Source organism: Protopterus annectens, chromosome 5.part0 (genome assembly GCF_019279795.1).
Source record: "Protopterus annectens isolate FY-2018-M chromosome 5.part0, PAN1.0, whole genome shotgun sequence".
Lineage (NCBI taxonomy): Eukaryota > Metazoa > Chordata > Ceratodontiformes > Protopteridae > Protopterus > Protopterus annectens.
The window spans coordinates 162,077,100-162,095,748 of record NC_056735.1 but is presented as its reverse complement, the minus strand read 5'-3'; the positions used below and the strand labels follow the sequence as shown (position 1 = coordinate 162,095,748).

The 18,649-nt window shown below is 38.2% G+C and overlaps 1 long non-coding RNA gene across 4 annotated transcripts in view; it reads left to right on the top strand.

Moving 5' to 3' along the window:
* The first annotated feature begins 13,790 nt into the window (after positions 1 to 13,790).
* Positions 13,791 to 18,649, top strand: part of LOC122802528 — a 701,752-nt gene continuing 696,893 nt past the window's right edge. For 2 of the 4 annotated variants that reach the window (XR_006364951.1, XR_006364953.1), the window contains exon 1: positions 13,792 to 13,992. This is a non-coding gene — a long non-coding RNA (uncharacterized LOC122802528). Of the gene's footprint in view, positions 13,993 to 18,649 lie in introns of all 4 variants that reach the window. The other 2 variants (XR_006364952.1, XR_006364950.1) reach the window with 2 other exon arrangements.

Sequence of the window (18,649 nt, the reverse complement as noted above, 5' to 3'; positions counted from 1 at the left end):
TGGCATCATTGAGAAACTCTCCCAGCTGGGGAGTTAACCCTTACATTACTAGATGGGTAGCCAACTGGCTCACCAACAGAACACACTCTGTCAAAATTGGTGACTCCACCTCCACCAGTAGACCCATCACCAGTGGAGTACCACGGGAGTTTGTGCTGGGCCCCTTACTATTTGGCTTCTATTTCTCAGAAATCCAGGCCAAAGTAGACAGCCTCTGGCTCACCAAGTTCACTGATAATTGCAAACTGTGTGCAATCATTGAGTCCTCTAACAATGTCAACATATTACAAGAAGGGCTAACACAAATGAATTATTGGTTCCAAAACCATGTCTAAAACTAAATGCAAAAAATGCATTATTATTCCCTTTGGTAAAATGGAATTCCCTACAAATTACAATATTGACAGCACCCCCCTGAGTTCCAACCCAGTGGTGTGAGACTTAGGAACATAGATTGATAGCAATCTGAACTTTGACCACCAAGTTTCCACAGTGGTAAAGAAAGCCTTCTATGTAGTGCACCTCATAAGCAAGGGCATAGCATCCAGGTCAAGGGATGTTCTAACTCCACTGTACTCAACCCTCATCAAACCACTAATAGAGTATAATGCACCCTTTTGCATGTACCTCATCAGACAACTGCAGCAGCTGGAGAAACCGCAGAGGTTTATCACTAAGAAAATACAGAGATTCCAAGCCATGACCTATGTGGTCAGACTGAAAGCTCTGTCACTTTACTCTGCATCTTATAGGCTGCTGACAGGTGCCTTGTGCCTGGCCTGTAGGCTAATCTCCAACCCTGCCCTAATGAAAATGCTGCACATCCCACAAGTCAAATGGAATAAGAGTCAGTCACTCTAGGAATCTCAACCTAGTCTGTGACATTAACAGAACATGCTGGAGAGACAGATATGTCTCCCAGAGACTGATGCTTCTCTGGAATAGACTTTCTATTCACATAAAACAGAGCTCCTCACTGACCGTATTCGAATGCAACCTAGATAATTGGATGGGAGACCGCAAATTCATGCCTGGGATGGCACCCATGTCCCTCATGGACAGGGGTAGCCAGTGTTGATCACAGACTCACTCTGTTCCTAAATTTGTTCTGCAAACTGCCCAAAAAGAACAAATGGAGATACTTGGGATTAACATGGCTAGGCTTATATAGACTCTAGGGCCACTAGCCTAGTAACCTCTGTGAACCTATGACCCTATATTTGCCCTTAATCTAAGAAATAGGAATATGTTTGGAGAACAGAGCCAAGTCTTATTTAGGTAGGTGTTTAGTAGTTGTAGATCTAATATGCAAAGGAATAGGTTATGTACTGATGTCTGGAATTTTTGGGGTCATTTTTATGTTGAAGTTCCTGATGAATGTGATATTATTTTTTTTATCTACGTTAACTTGTTTTTTTACTCAGATTGTTTAATTCTGTATAAAGTTGCAGGTTATAGTGAGTTTTAAGTTTAAGCCATTCTTTCCAAGCTTTGTCTTGTTATGCAGCATCGTTTTTGTCCCAGTAGTAAGCCATTGTATGTGGTTAATTTTCACTCTAGCTGTTTTTTATTGCTGGGCTCTTTGCCAGCTAGTCCAGACTTCTTCATTATCTCAGAGAATCACCCCCATTCAGAATGCAAAATCTAAAGCTTTTTGGAGTTATCTTGGGCAATGAGTAGAAGTCTGAAGTCCATATTAAGGCCATCACTACAAAAAAAAAATCAGTGGCTTGGTCTGACATACAGGGCAAAGGCTTTTATAATCAACTACACCAAAACATGAACAAACTCTGTTTTCCTGCTGTTCAGATGCCTGAATGCTTCCCATTTTCTAATTAAACATCTCACAACCACCGCACACAATCTTGAGCTAGCCCATAATAGGATTTCATGCTTTGCTGTACTATGGCTTCATGCTGGCATCTGCATCAAATCATAAGCAAGATTACCTTGATAGAATTACCTGTTATCTAAAATTCACATAACTAATAATAGTTTACAGGCTTTTACATGCCCAATAACTGTCTTGCAATACCTCTCAATTGTACAGATTTTCGCAGAATGTCTAGATTTTTCCCTCATATTTTTGGTCCATTTTTCATAAAATTGTGGTTTTCTGGCAAATTAGTGACATCATTAAAGACTGAAGTTAGAAAATAATGACAGACATTTGAGTTTCAGACTTCATACCCTTCAGAAAAATTCATGCTGATGCAAAACCCATTATTCTATCAACTTCCTAAGTTTGTAGAGGGAATATTTAAAAATTGTCCCTATTTTTGGGCCCTAGTCCCAATAGATTCATAGATTAGTACTAGGCTAACTGTCCTTGTGGGCCATTTTAACGCTAGCCAGTTGCACCATGTCAGAATGAAATGCTGCACCTTGTGTCTGTAAGGTAAATACCTTAACCATTATGGTAATATTCCACTATATATATATATATATATATATATATATATATATATATATATGGCTTTGTCCAGATTTCTTGCTCTAAGAGGTTGAGAAGTATGTATATATAGCTCTCTTTTCTTTGAACTTTCATCCCATTTCTCCCATTAACACTCCCTATATCCCTTTAACTTTCACAACTTTTAATTCATTACCCTGGCCCCTGTCATTTATTTATTTATTTAACATTTGTTGACTGGGAAAGTACAACTAGGACAGAGTCTATTTTTAGTGGATGCTCAGGGAGAAATGCTCCAGACGCATGTCTTTGGAATATGGGAGGAAACTGGAATACACAGAGGAAACCCACGCAAATGCAGGGAGGACATGCAGAGTCGACACAGAAGGCACCCCAGCTGAGAATCGAACCGGATAACTAGAGAACCTCTTGCTGTGAGGCAACAATGTTAGCCGCTGCATCCCTGTGCTACCCATCATGCACTTACTCACTTCATATTTCCTTACTTTTACCATCCCTGTGCTTGTTGTTGCAGAATCCTTGTGGTTCCCAATACTTTCTATCCATCTGTCTTCTCTTCCTACTTTTCTAGCAATGATTAGTCCTACTGAGTGGGATGGTGCTCTGCAAACGTAGTGTAACGGCAAAATACACTATCAGAAGACTCTCATGTGGTTTGTTTAAGTTCTTTTTGTGAAAGGGTTCAGATAAGGCTTTAAGGGTTAGGGTAATAATGTTTGGGTTAGGGTAAGGATTGCAGTGTTAGGCTTGGGGTTCTTATGTCAACTGGAAAGGTGATCCACTAAAAAAGTTTAAAAAATACATTTCTGATTTTACTGGGGAGGTGTAACTAATTTCTCTTATTCTGAAGAAACAACTTATGTAACTAAATTATGCTAGTCTAGTAGAAATAACTAAAGCTCTTTTCTGTTATACTCCCTCCTTCTCTTATATTCCGTAAAATCTATAGGACATTATTATACCAACTGACCCAAGGGTCTTCTGCCTTCATGTTGGTGTCTCATATCTCCTGTAGTAAGCAGCTACCTCATATTTATAATTGTTATCTGATACTCTAATATATATCCTATATCTCTTTTTCTCTGACATTGGGCATGTTTTATATATTTCCATTATGTATGACTTTACCGAGCAGAACACCATGTTTATTCTTTTGCTCTTCATTGCATGTAACTTGCATTTTTTACAGTAAAATGTACATTCTATATTGCTCTTAGTTTAGCTTGGATCATATACTATTCATGATGAAAAAAGATAAAATACAGTTTTACCGTTTAAATATCGTGTATAGGAATTTCTTCAACTATTGCTTACTTACGTGAGGAAGAAAGAGGTAACTGGGGAACATATTTTCTGGGGCTGTTATGAGTTGGCAGACTTTAATGATTCCCTGCAGACTTCTCTGTCGGAGGTGCTGGGTAAGCAAATTGGTGTAACTCAAGAAATTATTATTTTTTTTTTTAGCTGTGATACAGAATCGAAATTGCCTAGACATAGTAAGGCCTTGCTAAGTCTAATTATGATGGCTGCCAAAAAAAGCAATGACATAGTACTAGAAAATGGAAATCAAAGTCTAAACCAACTTCACTAGAAGTAGCGAAGATAGTAACAGAGACAAAACAACTGGAACTGGGATCTTTAGAAAAGGGTAGGAGCAAATTACATAGGAAAAATGGGAAGTGTGGGAACAATACATTCAGAGGAGGAGCAAGGTTTAAAAAAAGGCAGGATTTGAATGAGCTATGGAACGACTGACTGACAATGGCTGGATATATTATAATTATGTATAATGTTTGCAGCTATAGTTGTGTCAACATGGTTTGTAATGTATAATGTTTACAAATGAGATTGTGTCGGTATGGTTTATTTTCATTTATATAAATGTAATGTTGTCTATGTCATACATGATAATTTAATAAAGTTTTTTTTGTTTAAAAAAATACTATTATTTACTTACTGCTAGCTTACTAATACAGGTATGTATTGTCTTGTTCCTTATCATAGTACCCCATATATTGTTATTTAAATAAACTATGTTTGTAGAAATTGTATTTATATTGATGACTTCATTAGTAAATATTATATATCAGGAGTTTTTTCATAAGCCTCCAATGCAGGCATGGGCAAACTACGGCCCGAGGGCCACATGCGGCCCGTTAAACGTTTTGATTCGGCCCGCCACCTCCCAACCGTCCCGAATTACCCCTTCATTTCCGATTTTTCGTCTTTTTTTTAGACTTTTTCATTTTTCGTGGTTTTGGAGCTGACGTCATCACGTGCGCGATGACGTCAGCTCCATCAGCCTGTCGGAATTAAGATCAAGGGACATGCGGGAGTGCGTCTGTTTGAATAATGGGACTGCCCGCCATTTTGGATTTAAGCTCAACGGACGTTTACACCATAAAACTGCAGAGTTTTCCAGGCAGAATGGGAGTTGCTGCACAGCTTGCTTTGAAGTTTTCTTTAAGGTAACAAATGTGTGTGTGTGTGTGTGTGTGTGTGTGTGTGTGTGTGTGTGTGTGTGTGTGTGTGTGTGTGTGTGTGTATGCGATCGGAGAGAGAAAGTGAGTGAATGCAGGTTTGAAAGGTGAAGAGTGTGTGTGTGTGTGAGCGATCGGAGAGAAAAAGTGAGTGAATGCAGATTTGAAAGGTAAAGTGTGTGTGTGTGTGTGTGTGTGTGTGTGTGTGTGTGTGTATGCGATCGGAGAAAGTGAGTGAATGCAGGTTTGAAAGGTGAAGTGTGTGTGTGTATGCAATCGGAGAGAGAAAGTGTAGTGAATGCAGATTTGAAAGGTGAAGAGTGTGTGTGTGTGTGAGCGATCTGCTTCATTATCTATTCTCTTGCCTTATCCTTCAAAAAAAAGAAATGATCTGACTGCTTAAAATAAGTAAAATGTGCATTCTCTCCACATCACTAGGCACTCCATTGAATATTTGTACTTTTAGTGTGTTCCCAACAGTTGGGTTGTCACACTGAACTGCACTATAGTTTGGTTGCTTTGCTTGCTTAATATTCATCACAGACTCAGCCTCCCATTCTTTATCAGCCCCTTCCCACAAGAAATGTCTTTCTTTCAACTTTGGACATTTCCTTCCTGCTCATGTTGGTTCTTTAAAGTATACTACTGTAGTTTTCCTTTCATTTGTACAACTGCATTGTACTCCAGTCCAGATGCAAATGTACATTAAATGCACAGACCCCAAATCTGTCCCCTGACCGCTATAGTTATACAGCATGTTTATGAAAAGTTCTCCAGGCATGTCTAGTGTAATGCAGTTCAAATAAAGTGAAATATGCTGTACATTTATGAGATTTAAATTTTTTTTTTTTTTATTTATGTGGTTATGGATTACTTTTCTGTCACAGCAATGGAACAGCATATGATGTGAAATCAAGTCCTATTTATTAAAGTGAATGTCAGGGATTTCTGTAGTGAGATTGAAGAAGAGGGAGGAAGCAAATACCTTAATTTGAATTATTGCATTTTTATATAACCCATTAAACAATCAAGATGGTCATTTATTTGATTTTCAGTGTTTAAAGACTCATTTCGAAGTCAGAGATTTTATTGTAATGCTTTTCTTCATTTCATTGGAAATTAAAGCACATGTTTTCTCCATATCCCAAGATGTGTATTTTTCCCCCAATGAGGTGATGTTTTCAAAGCATGCCATCTATCTGCTCCTGTTCCGGCCCCTTTGTCAAATGTTAGAACTCAATGTGGCCCACGAATCAAAAATTTTGCCCACCCCTGCTCCAATGTAAATAAACTGTCCATTGGGACCTAAACAAAAAATAAAGATAGATAAGTAGAAAGATAGATATGTAGATAAACAACCATTTAAGAAGGTATATAAAAAATAGAAAAAAAGAAGATGACTTCAATTTAAGTTCCTACAAATAAAGAAATTAAATGTGGTCTCTGTAAAACTGCTGTTTTACAGAGTTTTATAAAAAAATCAATCTTTCGGTTCTTCCCGATTCTAAACCATATTTAAAATCCCATTGACAGTAGTGGAGATCCAAAAGCTTTTTACCAAGTACAGATCATAATCTCTCTAAATAATGAAGATTTACTTCATAAACATATCCCCGGCTGCCAATACTCTTGTTACTCTAAGATTGCTCAGTCCTCCAATTTCAAGTATATGACCCCCTTTCCTTAACTTCGAGGTAGCAATTGGTGCATTTTTGTCACTAAATTGATGGCACTTTCAGCAAAATCTAATTCACTGAAAGCAACTCAATGAATGCCACTTTTATCAAAAACTAAATTATATTTTTTCAGGGTGAGCATGTCTCCTGCCCCACCCCCATATGGAGGGACACCCCCATACCTCCTCAAAATTATAGATAGCTATGTCATGGTCACATGGCAGTGGGATAAAGAGTAAACGCTATTGCTGCTAAAGTTTGCATTTAGTGAGCTGCCTTTGTACAACTGGCACTCACTGGAAGAGTGCTCAACCAGTTGGTGTGCTTCCAGTTCACCAATGCAATGCAACACCATATCTGCCTTCATTTTTAAGTTGTTAATATAATTTTTCATGGATTTAGGGATGCATAGTTCTCCAATGTAATATTTCCAAGTAGGGGTTCAAGCAGGTGCTAATCTGACAAGTCTAAACTAAAATAAAGAGAACTATCCTCCTCATCTCTATTTTCAATACTGTAAGATAGTAATAATTTCTTGAATCACCTGATGAATGTGAAAAGTATAATTTTTCAGATACTGGGTATATAATGTCAATTGAAGTTGACAATCGCAATGCATGCCCAGAATATAAACTATTTGTTTATTTATTTTGCCAACAGTTGGGGCTATTTGTTCTAGCCTAATTATATCATCCATTGTAAACAACATAGTTGTATTTTTTATCTCTTTGCAAGATAGGTATACCCAGTAGTGAAAACAAGAAAAGTTGTTATGGTTACATGTGCATCTTTACTAAAGACATGTGCTATAATAGAATTTAAACGTAAAAGAGATGTAGCATAGTTTATTAAAAGGTGCTTTTTCAGAGCTGTCTAATTTTTCATGTTTAACATTTTAGGAGCTTATTCAGTCCTGAAAAGGTATGCTTTCTAGAAACCAACACTGTTCGAGTGGAGAGGGCCTACATGTGTGGAGAGGGTGCTACATTCCAAAAACTGACATACAATTTGTTTCAAAAGTCCTAACTATAGGTGATGCAGAGGTATGACTTACTTATACTTAACCCCATTGATTCAAAATAATGTTTCTAGAATCTGAGGAAGTGTGTAAAAATGCAAGAGGTCTGATACAGATATTATGCCTAAAATTATCGCAGATACAAGTGTATATTGGGGTCACATTATGATTTCTCTGTTACTTGTCTCATTTTGTATAAAACATAATTTGGTCTAGGACCTTAGTCTTGTAACTTCATTTGCAGTTGTGGGAGCATTGTGAACTACTGCAATATCTGAACATCATTCATATATCATACTGCACAGTTAACTTTCATAAGATCTGAGCATTATTCATACATTAAACTGCACAGTTAACTTTTACAAGATCTGAGCATCATTTATACAGCATATTGCATGGTTAACGTTTACAATATGATTGGATGGGAGATAGGAAATTCACCCCGGGATCACTTCTGTGGCTCTGCTCGACAGTGGCACAGGAAAATAATTTTCTTCGGTGGCAAAAGCCAGGGTACCTTTTGGCTAGGCTTATATAGGCCCTAGGGCCAATAGCCTAGTACCTATCTATGAACCTATGAACAAGTATTTCTACTTATGGAGATTTCTGTAATAGTGTCAGTGTTGTAATTTTTGCTGCAGGATTTGTGCTTTTGTGTTTCTACAGCTGTTTACATTCCATCTTTGCTACTAGAATGTTGTATTCTGCTTATTCTTTGCCTACTTAAATATGCATCCCATTGGCTTTCTGTTTGCTACATTTGCTAGTGTTTATACTTTTGATACTGTTTTCCCCCTATTCTTGTGTTTGTTACATTGTTGCAGCCCTTCCACCCCCCCCCTACTCATGCCTTTCTGTTTGCTACATTTGCTAGTGTTTATACTTTCGATACTGTTTTCCCCTGTTCTTGTGTTTGTTACATTGTTACAGCCCTTCCACCCCCCCCCACTCATGCCTTTCTGTTTGCTACATTTGCTAGTGTTTATACTTTCGATACTGTTTTCCCCCTATTCTTGTGTTTGTTACATTGTTACAGCCCTTCCACCCCCCCCCACTCATACATTAGGTACTCCCTGCTGCTTACTATTGTTTGTACACCATTTACAGTTTTTCCATGTTCCCACTGTAAAAGCTAAAATTTCTGAAATTCAAACCTACTCTGTCACAATGACCAATGACCAGCAGCTCAGAGTCATAGGATTGAGTTGTGTTTTGTTACAGGTTCCAAGTCACAAAGCTCCACTATTGGCTTCATTTTATTAGACCCCTTTCTAGCTCGTCTGCTATAACCTTTACAGATCTGTGCCCACACAAGGTCTTTTATTCAAGACTCTGAGAAGAGTGGGAAACGCTGAACTCTGAGAAATCAGCTTTACATCCAAATGGGGAAAACCTGCACTACACTCATTGCATTTCAACTACTGGCCTCGCTCTACAGTTGGTTGTCTGAGCATAAAAGACCTGCAAAATCTATACCAATTTAGAAATCTAGATCTGAGGTTCAAATAACCCAAGCCAAGTGCAAAAAAACATACCTTAAGCTGAAGTACACCCTGGACCAGATAGCTATGCATTTCCCCACACATCAATAGTAAATTTGTCCAAACATTATACTACATAAACCAAACTCGAAGTAATTATAGTCAGCTTGCTCCCCCACCGAGTCATTCCTGTTGAAACCATGAACCAGCACTTCCCCACTACTTTTGTTGAAAGCCTGACTGAGATGGGTATTTCGAGACAGTAAACATTGTCTTATGCTGTCTGATGATCATCTATTACTCAAACAGCAAAATACAGTGTTTGAGAGTTATACCTGCATGATGACATTAGAGGCAAAAATTTGACTCACACTAAACTCAGACACCAAAATAGCCAGCAGTACACCACACACACCACACATCACTAAATCCATCACAATACACATAATCCATCATATGCTGAGGATTCAAAGATTAACTTGTCTAACCTCAGAGATCTCCAAAATGCTCATGGGCACAGGTTAACCCTACCTCCTCACATAGCACAAGGAGTCCAAATATTACAGATACTGAGCTCATAAGGCAGACATCAACCCAAACTAAAATTCTAATTATAGGTGGCTTCATTGTAAGACATACTGATGTACCTCTTACCAGGGTGAGGAAGGAAAGACTGATGATTAGTTGATTCTCTGGGGCCAGGATCCATCAAATCGTACACACAGTCAAGTCCTTGAACAACAAATACCAGTATGACGCTGTCGTAGCACCTGTGGGAGTCAGTGACTGGAACTGTACCTCCCTGGACTATATCAAGAGAGATATGATGGAGCTCTCAGACTATGTGTCCCAAGCAGGTACAAGCCTAGCATTGAGCAGCATTCTATCTTCTGCAAGGGTGATGCTGCAATACAAGCAAAAAATAATTAACTTCAATAATTGGTTTAGTTTTTGGTGTCATTCAAAGGGGTCCATTATTTGTCAGCCTAGAAAGATATGACTGAAAGACCATCAATAGAGATAGCCAGTATCTGTCCCTCTACAGTTTTGATTATTGGCACAGACATTGTCCACTCACATAGTACCTTTTATAGGCAATGCCAGCCTGATAAACATACCAACATAATGAAGCAACCAATGTAAAATATGATGGTGGTACTGATCAATGCTAGGACGATAAATCAGAAACTCCATTCCTTACAAGCCCTTCTCACCCTGGAGGATGTAGACATCTGTGCAGTGACTGAGACATGGTTTAAAATGGAGGGCAGCACTCCAGCTGAGCAAGACTATAACACCTTCCACACATACAGACCATCTACTGCACAGGAGGGGGGGGGGAGGTAGAGTTGTATCAAACTTCATCCAGAAGAGACTCACGTCAAGGCTGGTAAAGCAGCACGATGCAGTGCAGCTTCTTTATGTCCAATAACCATCAGAAAGATTCCATACCATATATTTGTTAGCTAGAGAACTCCCTCACTGACCAAGGGTGCTACACTCCCAAGTATGCCATTGTTCAGATGAGATGTTAAACCAAGGCCCCATCTGCCTGAGTTGGTGGTAGCTCATGTGGATGTAAAAGATCCCATGGCACCTATCGAAAAGAGTAGGGAAAGTTCCCCAGTGCCCTGGCCAAATTTCCACTAGTAGTATAAATACCACCTTAGGTCTTCCCTGAAAAGAGTCTACTTGCCTAGTGGGACTAAATTAGTTAACAAAGGATAAGTAGAAAATGCTAGATCTCTGAATTATATGCCTGTTATAAGAATGGTAAACACTCCAACTGATAAGACATAAAGTGTTGTGAGGTGGAGTGCATTAAATACATCAACAATGTCCTCATTTTATTTTCTTAACCATATAAATCCAGTTGCCTCCAGCACAGATGAACCAGTCATAAATGATTAATGGTAAAATAAGTGCAATGTACTTTGTAGACATGCTGTGCAGAAAATATGTTGATTGTATTACTCATATTGTTTGGAATCGCTGTACAAGGAATATTGAGGTCACAGTCATTATATTCAGCATAGCAAGCCACTTTTAAGTCTATCCAATTAATATAGATTACATATGTTGAAAAGATGTACATGGTTGGGCATCTTAATGGTCATGTGGTCACTTCTCTAGTACTGATCAGTGATCCTAATAGCTACCCTGTATAAAAAGTCTTTCGGCTTTTCCTGGTTAGGGGTTGCCACAGCGGAACTCCAGTCCCCTAATGACTGGCAGTGGATTTTTACGGTGCAGAGTTGCCAGCCCGATGCCCAGCCTTCAAAGAAGGCGCAGCCACACAGGCTTGCACCTACCTACATGTCTTTAAGCGACACTTGACCACGGGGAGGACATGCAGACTCCACTACCCCGCATAATATTTACAAACATATCTATATAAAATAAGTAGCTGTTAAATGCATTCTGTGTAAACTTATTTTAAATTAGATTCCACTGGGTCACCATGAGATTTTGCAAACTTGTAAAATAGCTAGTTACCCCAAAAATTCCAAGAAGGCAGTACCTGGACTTTTGTACTGCTCCTTTTAGTCTGTTATTGCTGGTTGAAAGCCCCCGCGGAGAGGTTATACAGTGTAAGTTAGAAACAGTATAGAATGGGTGTTCCCAGGTACAATTTTGTCACTCCCTTTGATTTGTTAATACTAAGCATACTTCTCAACTGTCCAGATTTTTCCCTCATATTTTTGGTGTGTTCCTTATAAATTTTTGATATTTCTGTCAAATGATTGGCAAATCATTGAGGATACAAGTCAGAAAATAATCACAGGCATTTGAGTTTCAGACGTTATATTCTTCAGAAAATTAATGCTAATGGAAAACCTTTTATTATTTCAACTTTTTAAGCTTATAAGAGTTATATTTAAACATTATCCCTATTTTTGGGACTTTGCCCCCCATTACTTACTGCTTTGTCCAGATTTTTTGCTCTATGAGGATGAGAGGCATGCAACATGTATTGTGAGTAACCATACTGTACCCTGATTCAGGCTAACTAAATTTCTGATCTCAGTTTTAGGTTGGTTCCCGATGTTTCAGAGATTTACCAGAAAAGTCATTTTTTTTGAGGAACAAGACAAACATATGAAGTAAAACCAGAAACAGTTGAGAGATATGCGCCCCGATGCACTCGCACACCACACTCAAGGACAGCTCTGAGTTCACAAAGTATGGGCTATATAGCGCTATGCTAAATGTTCTACCACTACATTTTCTCACAAATGCTTTTACTGCAACTTCAGAAATGGGCATGATCTTCTGAATTTTACAAGGGAGTAAGAAAGCCATTCCATTTTATCAGGAAGATTTAAAATGTCATTATTATCAAAGCGCAACCCATTGCCCAAAACGCATATACGTAACTGTAATAAAATTATAACTCTCCGTTGGTAACTGTCGACACTGCTTCTTCAAGAAACATCGAGAACTGAATTGAAACTTTGCTAAAATGCACATTTCGACGAAAAGCTCAGAAACAAATTAAACTCTGCATAAAACACAAGTCTAAAACTATTTGTCAGTTTTCTGCTTAAAGTATCCTTTCCAAAACAATAGCATGTAGAAAGAAGCGATAAAAAGGAAAACGTAATGGGGAAAACCATAACTCTCAACTTAGAGCAAGAAAGCTAGACAAAGTCTAAAACAGTGTGTGTGTGTGTGTGTGTGTGTGTGTGTGTGTGTGTGTGTGTGTGGGGGGGATACCTCAAATGTACAGATTTTTACAGACTGTCCAGCTTTTTGCCTCAAATAGTTGGTGTGCCCGCCATAAAATCTGTGGCTTTCTAGCAAATCACGGAGGACTGGAGTCACTACATAATGACCAAATAATCATATATTTGAGCTTCAGACTTATTCTAAGAGCTTTCTAAATTTATAAGAGCATACCTCTCAACTGCCCCTGATTCTCAGGGACGTCCCTGATGTTGATTCAAATTTTAGCTCTGTAGACTGTCCCTCTTAATCCCTCCAAAAACTGGAGAAATTGTGGTGAGTTACATTTAATAAATAATAACCATAATTAAACTTACAGACTTCTTTTACTTCAGAAAATGTACATTAATTCACATTCTCTTATCCTGTCAGTATCTTAAGTTGATTATACAAATATGTTAAAAGTGCCCCTGATTATTTCTGGATTTGTCCCTTATTCTGTCGAGATTTGTCCCTTACTGGCTGAGAGCTATGCAGAGGAGCACTATTTAAATATGTCCTTATTGTTGGGCCTTTGTCCACCCATTATTTTAGGCTTTGGCCAGATTTCTTACAAAGGCGCAAACACAGGGGGAATGTTTTAAATACTACTCTTATAAAATTACATAGTTGATGGAATAACAGGATTTGTTTTAGTAAGCATGCTGTGAAGGATGATGTGCTGTAGCCTGAAACTCAAACGTATGTCATTATTTATTGACGCTTCAGTAGTTTTTCAGAAGAACCACGCATTTTAAGAGGAACATACCAAAATATGAAACAAAAATTTGGACAGCTTATAGATATGGGAAAAAAACAGTAAAACTCCAGTCTACGTCAGACGTTTTGCAAACTACCAACCTGCCAAGAGAATTAATATTTGCATCAAACGTACAGCATTGCAATACATTGCCAGGGGGTAAGGCGGCGCAATTTACAATTGGCCCGAAGGAGGAAGTGCTAGTCCAAGAAAATACTAGCAGCTCTTAATACTCTATTGTTAGTGCGGTCCTCTGTAGCAATATTACTGCAGCGCGAAGAGGTGGGGAGTGTGAGAATAAACGATATTAGAGAAACCTCAGCGTTTCAGTGAGTCTTAAAAGAACATGGACTAGACAGTATTTGTAGCAAAATATTAAAAGAAATAAGACAGTAAAAAGCAGCTGGAAGCGTATATGCACACTTTTTGAAATTTAAGGTACTGTTATCCTTTTTTGTTTTATCTCGTACAGCGCAGATCCGCTACTATACCCAGGAAGGCATCTCTAAGGCTGAGGCTGTATTGTCACTCCGTGTCTGTCTAGCCAGGGTGAGGCCTGACATTACATATTTAATTCAGGTCATCATTCCAGATCTTTACAGTTTTGTATATGGGGAAAACTTAAAATTAGACGTCAGTAGTTTTCGGGTATTTTTACAGTGAAAGTGAAATATACTTTAACACTTAATGACATCGTTTTCCGAATTTCCGTTTATTATAAAATATATCGAGCAGATGGGCTCGCACCGTATCCAGCGGTTTTACTCAATATTGGTGGCACCTTGTACATCTAGGTGTAGGCGGGGACTGTCGAGAAAGGAGGCGGGTGTTTCTAAGGGTTGCTGCTATTAGATAAGAATGAAGGATGTTGTGATGAGATTTTATAACTAGTGGAACTGTTGTATTTTTGCAGATTGTAAAAGGTGAAGAAATTGGAATTGTTTAGCACTTGAGAGCTATTTTGACGTTCTCTGCTGTATGTAAATACTGTAATTAGGTAATTTCGTTTGAGCAATCAGGGAGGAGAGCTGAGATTTGTTTTTCTTTTTATGTAATGTGTATACTTGATATTGGATTGGATTGGGAATTTTCTTTTGAATGTATTTGTTCAGTAGTGGATGCCACGGGTTTTATTTATCGCGACGCTGTCTTCGTGAAGGGTAAACAAAACTCCAGCAGTATGGTTACAGCCCTCACCCCAACACACAAAACTGGCCATCAGCTACTCCTGGTTCGATTCCCCTCTTGCGGATGTATCCTGTAGTCATTTTTCTGTTGGTGTTACCTGCTGAGAATATGTATGGTATTTAGAGTGCTAATATTGTGCGCGTAACAGTAAGTACTAAAACAGGACTCGAGCACTCGTTGGTGCTTCATTGGTTTTGGACTTCATACATTTAAAATAATATTTATTTAAAATAATACAACATTTGTACATGTGTTATGTTTTAAAACACTGCCATTGAGCTTCCTAGGTCTAGTACTAAAATCCAGTTGAAGTGGGAGATTTACCTTTTCCCAGTTTGTTAGACTTTCCATATATGTATTTCCTTTTATTTCAGCACTGCAGCACAGCTGTCTATATTATTTTCTTACCCCAGTAACTTCTGATCATCATTCTTCCCCACCATTGATACAGCCCATTTGTTTATTTGTCTTACTAATTGCTACACCCACATAGGGTTACCACCTGTCCCACTTTGCGAGGGACAGTCCCTCTTCAGGCAGTTGTGTCCTGTGAAAAAAATCAAAAAATAGCAAATGTCCTGAGATTTCAGGACAAAATTATTTCCTAAGATTTCTTTAATAGTTGCATAAAACAGTTATTTTATATATGAAACTTCTATATGTTATATGAAGTAGCATAAGCAATTCAAATGTTACTAGAATAAGCTTTTATTTGTGCAAAAAAGTAAAGTTCTGTGCTATGCACGGCTGTAGGTATGTTTTGTCCTGGAAAATCTGACATTTCTATAGAAAATGTCCCACTTTGGGCATTTGAAAAGGTGGCAACCCTACACCCACATCATTTATGGGGGGGGGGGAGTTTCCTATTTCCTTTGAAACTACAAATACTGTCCTAGAGAAACATTTGTGCTTCTACGCATATACTTAAATCTGGCTGTGTCAGTATTCACAACAGGGCAGACCAGAACATGTCTGCCCTTATGCTACATCTCATTACATCCTCCTCCTGACTGGTGTCAGTGTACCACACTAAGACACAATCTTTCTGTGCCAGTTCCTTTCACCACCTTCTGCCACCTGATTTAATGCCAGAGATGCTAAAATGAACCCTGTCATCTGGTCAGAATTAGGGCTTTAAACCTCGACACAGCTATTAATAGGACGTGCTGGAGGGATAGATTCATCACCCAAAGACTCCCTATGCTGTGGAACAAAATCCCGGTACATGTGAGGCAGAGCACCTCGCTGGCCTTGTTCAAGAGAAATCTTGACCAATGGATGGGAGATCGCAGATATACCCCAGGAATTACCTCAGTGTCACTGCTCGACAGAGGCACAGCAAAATAATGGGTATAGTTCCCCATACTAAAGGGGTGGTGTAAGCCACAAAACGATGGGCTAGGCTTATAAATGCCCTCGGGCAGATAGCCTAGTATGAACCTATGAACCCCCTCTGCCATGAAATTGACTGATTTTTTTCAACACTTTATTTTTTACAAATGGCTTCTCCACTTTCCCATGAAAGAACTGTGATTGTAGCCTTAGCCAAATTATGGAACTCCATAATTTGAATTACATAAACTTGACCATACCCAAATTATGGAACTCCCTCCCACCACAATTACCTCCGTACCATCATGCACCCACTTCAAAACTTTACTAAAAGCGCACCTAAAAACATGCTGGCTATGCCCTTGCAACCCCCACTCTAATATCACCCACCCCATCCAACCACTACCTTTCTTTCCACTAAACTAACTACCTTGATTATAGCAAGCTCAGATGCTCATAAGCCTAGTACTTATACAGCAGAAACTTCTTATTTTAACATTTGTTAATGTCTGTTATGTACTTCACAGATAAAGATTCTAGTTGTCTACTGATGTACTATGTTCTTCATCTGTAAATATGTTGTAAGTAATTGCTATGTAAATTGTTAATCGCAATGTAATCCAATGTTACTACTGTCTGTTTATTTTAACTGTGGAGCTTTTCTCCCCAGGCCTCCGCTGAAAGTGGACGTACGTCCAGTCGTACACTCCCGGTCCACAAATATAAATAAATTGTGTATGCCTCGATAGTGGATTGTGAAATATGTCTCGGGCAACCTAGTGGATAGGGAATGTATTAAATAGGCAATGAGTCATGAAACGGAGTGAGAATTTGGAGGTGTTTTAACACATGATAGTGTGCATGTTATTGTAGAAATGATCCATGGCAGGGGTGTAAGTTATCATGAGATCTTAGTCTTGTATGGCTAAGTTTTGCCCTTAGGACCAGATTATCTTGCCATTAAGGAGTAAATCCCTCCATGGTCCATGCACTGATACACCAACCATTCTGTTTATATGATGGCACTTTTATAAGTTTGTAGTTTTAAGTCTTTTGAAGATGCTGCTAAGTTTGTGACTGCAGCTGTCATAGTAAGGTTATGTTTTTGTAAGTAGCCGTTTGATGGTGTGGTGTGGCCAGCAATGTCGCCAGTTATTTTTATGTTTGTTTGATTTGTGAGTGCAAGGCCATTGGCCATTGAAGTTATACATCTCACTAGTCCAGGATGTATGAGCACAAGGAGAGACAGAGAGAGAGAGGGGTTAGTTTCATTGTAAAGTGCCTTTATTTTAAAAAGGTAAATCATTCTTTTTAAATTTATATAATTCTGCAATACCATTTAAAATGTGTCACAGAGAGAGGAAGCGGGATTATTTTCATTGTAAAGTGCCTTTATTCCTTTCAACCTCTTAGCGCAAGAAATATGAACACAGCCACAAGTAATGGAGGGGCAAATAGGGACAATTTTTAAATATTGCTCATACAAACTTTGAAAGTTGATAGACAGGTTTTGCATTAACATGAATTTTCTGAAGAATATGAAGTCCGAAACTGAAATGTCTGCCATTATTTTCTGATTTCAGTTCTCAGTGATTTGTCAGTGATTTGCCAGAAAATTAAAAGTTTTTCTGAAACAGGCTCAAAATATGAGGCAAAAAATCTGGACAGTTGAGAGGTATATGCACCTTTATTTAAAAAAGATAAATAATTATTTTAAAAATGATGTCATTTTGTAATAACATTTAAAATGTGTTTGTACAGCTAAACTACTTTCCCAAAAGTATCACTGCAGTTTCTCCAGATTCAATTACCCTCCAAAGAGTTTTATAAGTTTATAGTTCAGTACTAGACTAGCTGCCCTTATGGGCCATTTTAAGCCTAGCCAGTTTCCCTTTTTGTGCTGTAATTAACCTATCCCATTTAGTTAAAGATCGGTCTTACCATCCCTATGTTAATAGTTATATATTACCCCTGTCAGAAGCTCTTATTTTAAGATCACTAGCTATGACTAGTCAGGGTAAAAAAAAGACTTCCTCACAAAATGTATAACCATGGGCAAAATGTGGAACACTTATGAATGGATAACTTTAACTTAAGTGCTCAAACTATAGTTAAAATGTGTTACTTTCTGCTTAGAAAAGGTTTATTTTAATGAATTAAGATGATTTAATCATATTTTAAACTGTACTGATGTCTAAGGTTGTAAACATATTAGTTTACCCTACTCTGCTCTCTACCTACTGTACTTTGCCCTGTCTTGAATGTTAGTTTTTGATTATTCTACTTTTTGGATGACTAAGGATAGAAATTTTTACTTACTTACCCTACTCTGCACTGTACCTACTGTACTTTGCCTTGACTTTAAATGTAAATTTTATCTGTTCTACTTTTTACTGTTTGTGCTTGCTGATTTGTAGCATCTTAATTGTTACTCATGGTAAACCCGCTTTTTTGTATATCACTTTTGGAGACCATGTAATTAACTATGTACTATTTCAACTTAATTTTATGTATGAAGTGCGGAGTTTTTCTTCCCGGGTCTCCACTGAAAAAGGGCTCTGACCCAGCTGGACCA